Genomic DNA, 5,678 nt, shown 5'->3' on the forward strand with positions numbered 1-5,678 from the left:
GCACACACACATACGCACACACACACATACACACACATACACACATACACATACACACACATACACACACACATACACACATACACACATACACACACATACACACACACACATACGCACACACACACACACACACACACACACACACACACACTGAAAAATTTTAAAGATCTTCTGGTAACTGTACTTACCTGAAAGATGGAAGTGATTTCACTCCATAGATGGTTGGTCGCTTTGTCTCTGAGGACACTCCTGATCTTAGATCACTCTTATATGATGATTAGGTATAAATGCTCCATTACAGAGCATGTATGAGATCAGAATATATGTTTTGCCCATCTTTGCCTGTAGCCATCGGCTGTCTAGTCATTATGAAGTAGTGATGGAGTGTGTCATGTTTAAAGGGCACTGAAACCCCCATGGGTAAAGCAAGAGGCTGATCTGTTCAGCTGGACATGCTGAGAGTTTGGTTTCTAAAAAGCTGTTCCATACATCACCTTTCAGGGGTCATGACAAGCAGATACAGAAATAGTGCAAGTATCTCTGTTCATAAATCAGACCAAGCAACAGGTTCACTGTGCAGTATTCTATTTGAAGGCTATTACATAAGACCGCCAGGCAAAGCTCTTTCCACTTTGAAAGGCCCCAACAGAGTGTAGAATTGTCCTAACTCTCAAAGAGACACAGGGGGTTTGGAAGACTAAGTGTAAGGAACAAGGTTGCCTGGATTCCCTTTAACACAAAGAAGTTACAGACATTCAAACTCCGGTGGGGAATGAAATTGCTTTTTAACAAAATTCCTGACAAATTTGAAAGCAAAATAACAACAGAAACACCAAGTTACATATTCATGGGTCTTTCATCAAACAGGATTTATTTCCTTGAGTAGATTTGATGAGACTCCTAATTTCGCTTCTCCTGAAGATACGCCAACCCCAACCCTTGGCAACCCTTCTCAGATTTTTATATTCAAATTTCTGTTGCCTTTCAAAACTCAAATCAATTCCTAACTTTTGTATATTAAATCCTACAAGTGTGGCCAAGTCTTCTTGGGATGATAAAAGTTCTCAAGTACTGACTAACTAAAACTTCACTTTGATTAATGGCTAACATGCTAAAAGAAGTCCATATTGAGCTTTGACATTTTCTCAGCACCGCGGCAGAGAGAGGCCACTGACTGTTGATCTAAACAGCCGCTGGCCATACTCTCAGCGTGTTCTAAGTTGGAGGTACAATAACATGCACATAACTCCTAGTAGGAGGAATTAAAGTAAACTGGCCAGAGTTTTAATCAATAAGACTTTACTTAACTGCAATATTAAACAAGTGCCTCGTCTGCAATGTGTTAGGTACACATTTCCATACAAGATTTTGAAAACTCTCCTATGATTTTGGTTTTGGGGTTGATGGGGAAAAGCACTACATTTTGAAATGCTATTTCCTAAATAAAATCTGCTTGCCTTATCTCCATTCCTGTCACTTTCCCCTTCTCAACATCATTCTTTTTCTATTCTCTCTCAAACTGTGTCCTAGCCATTCTCACACCACACATACATACACACTCACTCACTCACACACACACATAAACACACACACACACAGAGAGAGAGAGAGAGAGAGAGAGAGAGAGAGAGAGAGAGAGAGAGAGAGAAACAGACAGACAGAGACAGAGACACAGAGAGACAGACAAAGTGAGAGACAGAAAAACAGATAGAATAAGACAGAAACAGCAACTGAGACAGAGACAGATGGACAGACAGAGACAGACAGACAAAGTCAGAGACAGAAAGACAGAATAAGACAGAAGCAGCAACTGAGACAGAGTCAGACAGACAGAGACAGACAGACATTTTAAGAAAATAATTATTTTTTTAAAAGCCTAAAAATATCACTGAGTTGGTTTATTTTGACCATTTATTCCTGGGCATAGGGCTTACCATTAATTGTGATTAACATAACCAGAGACACTTCATTGGAGAAAACTAATTTTTTTTCCTTTGCAAGTGGGTATCAATTGCAGACAGGTTCTTCCTTGGAAGTGGAGTCTTGACTACTTCCTGTTTGCAGTACTGGGACCCCATCTGGCTCAAATCTATGCATTCCGTTTCTGATAACTGTTTCCTAGAATTCCAGCTAAGGGATTCCCCATATCCATGCAGTATTTTAAGATTTCTTCGTTGTAACCTGTGTGAATAATGTATAATTTAAGGAATTTAATGCTGTAGAATGGAACTGGAATATCGAGTGCCTTTACCTTGGGATTGCAGTATTCCAGGTTAAATCCTACCCTACCTTGCTGTGTATTCACCGATGGTCATCTACTCACTAACACAATGCTTTACTATCTCTGTAGAAAACTTGTATTGCCCATTTAATAGTTCATAAAAAATCACGAGTAACAGTGTCATCAGTCTGATTTATACAATGCTTACGTAATGACACTAGTCAGTTAATCTTGAAGCTTTACATTTTCTCCATGCCACTGAGTAGCAAATGTCTGAACATGTTGAATCAAGGTTGGGTTAGAGAACAGCTATGCATTCCTGACACGTAAGGATGAATAAGCAACTAAGTAAGGAAGCTTGGGTAAATCTGATTTCTCAGTATTTCTATGTGGCTTTTGAGCGATAAAATGATCTCCCCTTATCTAAAGACAAAGCTTTCCCTTCGACTTTTCACATTAGCTTCTGTAAATGTTTTAGTTGAAAATTTAATGCTTGTACAGTCCATGGCAATTGGAATATATATTATATGTATATGGAAAAAGTTTAAAGATGCTTTTAATTTATTTAATAACTATTGCCTTTCTATATTGGTAATGATTTTCTTCCTTATTAGGTGAGAAAAACATCTTTTTTACTATAGTTCCTAGATAGGACATGCCATTTAGTTCCTTAGTCAGATCCACTCCAAGGGTGGGGCAGTGTAACTGTGAAGGGTTCTTCACTACTGATGTGGTAAGCTTTCCTGAACTTGTATCATTCTTCTCCAGTAACAAAGACCTTTCATCCTATATTACAAAAATAAAAACAGCTCAATTAAACATTTATCCATTCTTTGCTTTTTCCTGAGAAAGGTTTTTAAAAATGTTTCTTCCTGTGTTGCATTTGAAAAAAGGAAATACGCTGAGATACAAGGTTAAATCTTTCAGAGGAAACAAGTTTTCAATGAACAGAGCAACCCTAACTTGTAATCAATAAAACATGATCAGCAGCTTAGAACATTCCAGAAACACACCCAAAGGGGTAAAACATGATCAGCAGCTTAGAACATTCCAGAAACACACCCAAAGGGGGAATACCTTGAGCCTTTGCAACTAGAAACTTTTACCTTGATTCATTTAGATGTTTCTTCACCATTTCAACAATAAATTCTATATCTTGTGATGGAGACTTAGGGTTTTAATTCTTCCCCTTAATTGTCCGGCTTACTGTCTCAATGATAACTTTGTTTCTGCCTCCACAATTAATACATATTCTCCATGGTAGAATGTTAAGATCTAAATTTAACCAGCCTGGTCTTTGAGATGCTGTTTAAATTGTAAAATGCTCTTTAATTAAAAACAAAAAACAAACAAACAAAACAAAACAAAAAAAAACGGCCTGTGGTTGTGAAGTAAAAGCTCTTCTCACCCTTCAGTCTGAGCCTATGCAACTGTGATGTAGTGAATTCCAGGCCAGCTGAGACTAGCAGTGTGTAGGGATCTTCTTAAGCAAGTTCCTTGATCTCATAGAGCTTTGCTTATCTTACATATAAATGAGGTAATTAAGCCTTTGCCTCTTTACTAGTCTTCCAGTGGAAGGTTAGAATCAAGATTATTAGTTTACAAAGAAGTTGAAAAACTAAACATTGAGAGACAGAGACAGACAGGGAGGGAGGGAGAGAAGGAGGAAGAGAGAGAGAGAGAGAGAGAGAGAGAGAGAGAGAGAGAGAGAGAGAGAACAGTCCAATTAAAAGGCAGTGCAAATAATTAGTGAGAGCACTCAAAAGACAAAATAAAAATGGCTGAGAAATATTTTTTCAAAGTTATTATTGAACATAGCCCTTAGGTCATCATACAAATGCAAATTGAAACTACTTTGAGATTTCATCTTACCCAGTCAGAATGGATTTAAAAAAAAAAGAAAGACAATTAACAGTGAAGAGGTGGGGAGAGAGGAGACAGTGGGATTGCAAGCTGGCGAAGGTGATATGAAACTCGGTGTGTAGGTTTCCCAGGTGGCTAGAAGTGGCTATACCCCAGGATCCAGCTATACCGTCTTGGGCATAAACCCAAGGCACACTACATCCTACTACACCAGCACTTGCTCCTCCCTACTCCTTCGTGCTCTGTTTACGATATCCATAATGAAGACAATCTCGATGTCCATCAGCTGATGATGGGACAATAAAATCATAATACATCTTTGCAACAGAATGTTCATCTGTTCAGAAAAAAGGAAAATTTGCAGGCAGATGGATGGGGCTGGACATAGTCAATCTGAATAAAGCAACTCAGATACATAAAGGCAAATATTATGCTTTCTCTCACATGTGGATAATGCGTGTTTTAGATGTGTGTTTTTCTATGTGAAAAATTCATTTTTATTAGATATTTTCTTTATCCCCTTCCTCCCACTCCCTAACCTACCCACTCCCATTCCTGGTCCTGGCATTCCCCTATACTGGGGCATAATGTGAATTGATCCATTCTTATCCTCTTGTACAAAAAGCTCAAGTCTAAGTGGATCAAGGAACTCCACATAAAACCAGAGACACTGAAACTTATAGAGGAGAAACTAGGGAAAAGCCTCGAAGATATGGTCACAGGGGAAAATTACTGAACAGAACAGCAATGGCTTGTGCTAAGATCAAGAATTGACAAATGGGACCTCATAAAATTGCAAAGTTTCTGTAAGGCAAAAGACACTGTCAACAAGACAAAAAGTTCACCAACAGATTGGGAAAGTATTTTTACCAATCCTAAATCTGATAGAGGACTAATATCCAATATATACAAAGAACTCAAGAAGCTGGACTCCTGAAATTCAAATAACCCCACTAAAAAATGGGGTACAGATCTAAACGAAGAATTATCAACTGAGGAATACTGAATGTCTGAGAAGCACCTGAAAAAAGATGTTCAATAACCTTAATCATCAGGGAAATGCAAATCAAAACAACCTTGAGATTCCACCTCACACCAGTCAGAATGGCTAAGATCAAAAATTTACATGAAAAATTCATAGATGCCATAAAACTAGAAAGGGACTACAGGGAGTGAAGATAGCATGCCCTGATATATAGGGGGAAAGTGGGATAATGGGACAGAAAAGGTTAAGTGAGTTTGGGGATGGGAAGTCAGAGTAGAGAAGAAAGCGTAGGGAAAGGAAACTAACTCTAAATGCCTTTTGAGAAACTCATATGAAAGCCTATGGTTGTAAAAGCATTCTAAACTATAATATATTATATATAGTTTATACATGTATGTAAACTATTATATATGAGTATATTATATAACATTATATATTTATATGTATATATAACAATGTTTATATACATATTGTTTATATATATATATATATATATATATATATATATATATATATTGTGTTCTATGAAATGCATATGTAAAAATACACAAAAGTAATGAAGAACCATGTTCCAGAGCAGAGATTACAAAATGCATTTTGAATGTG

The sequence above is a fragment of the Mus pahari genome, chromosome 13 (genome assembly GCF_900095145.1).
Source record: "Mus pahari chromosome 13, PAHARI_EIJ_v1.1, whole genome shotgun sequence".
Lineage (NCBI taxonomy): Eukaryota > Metazoa > Chordata > Mammalia > Rodentia > Muridae > Mus > Mus pahari.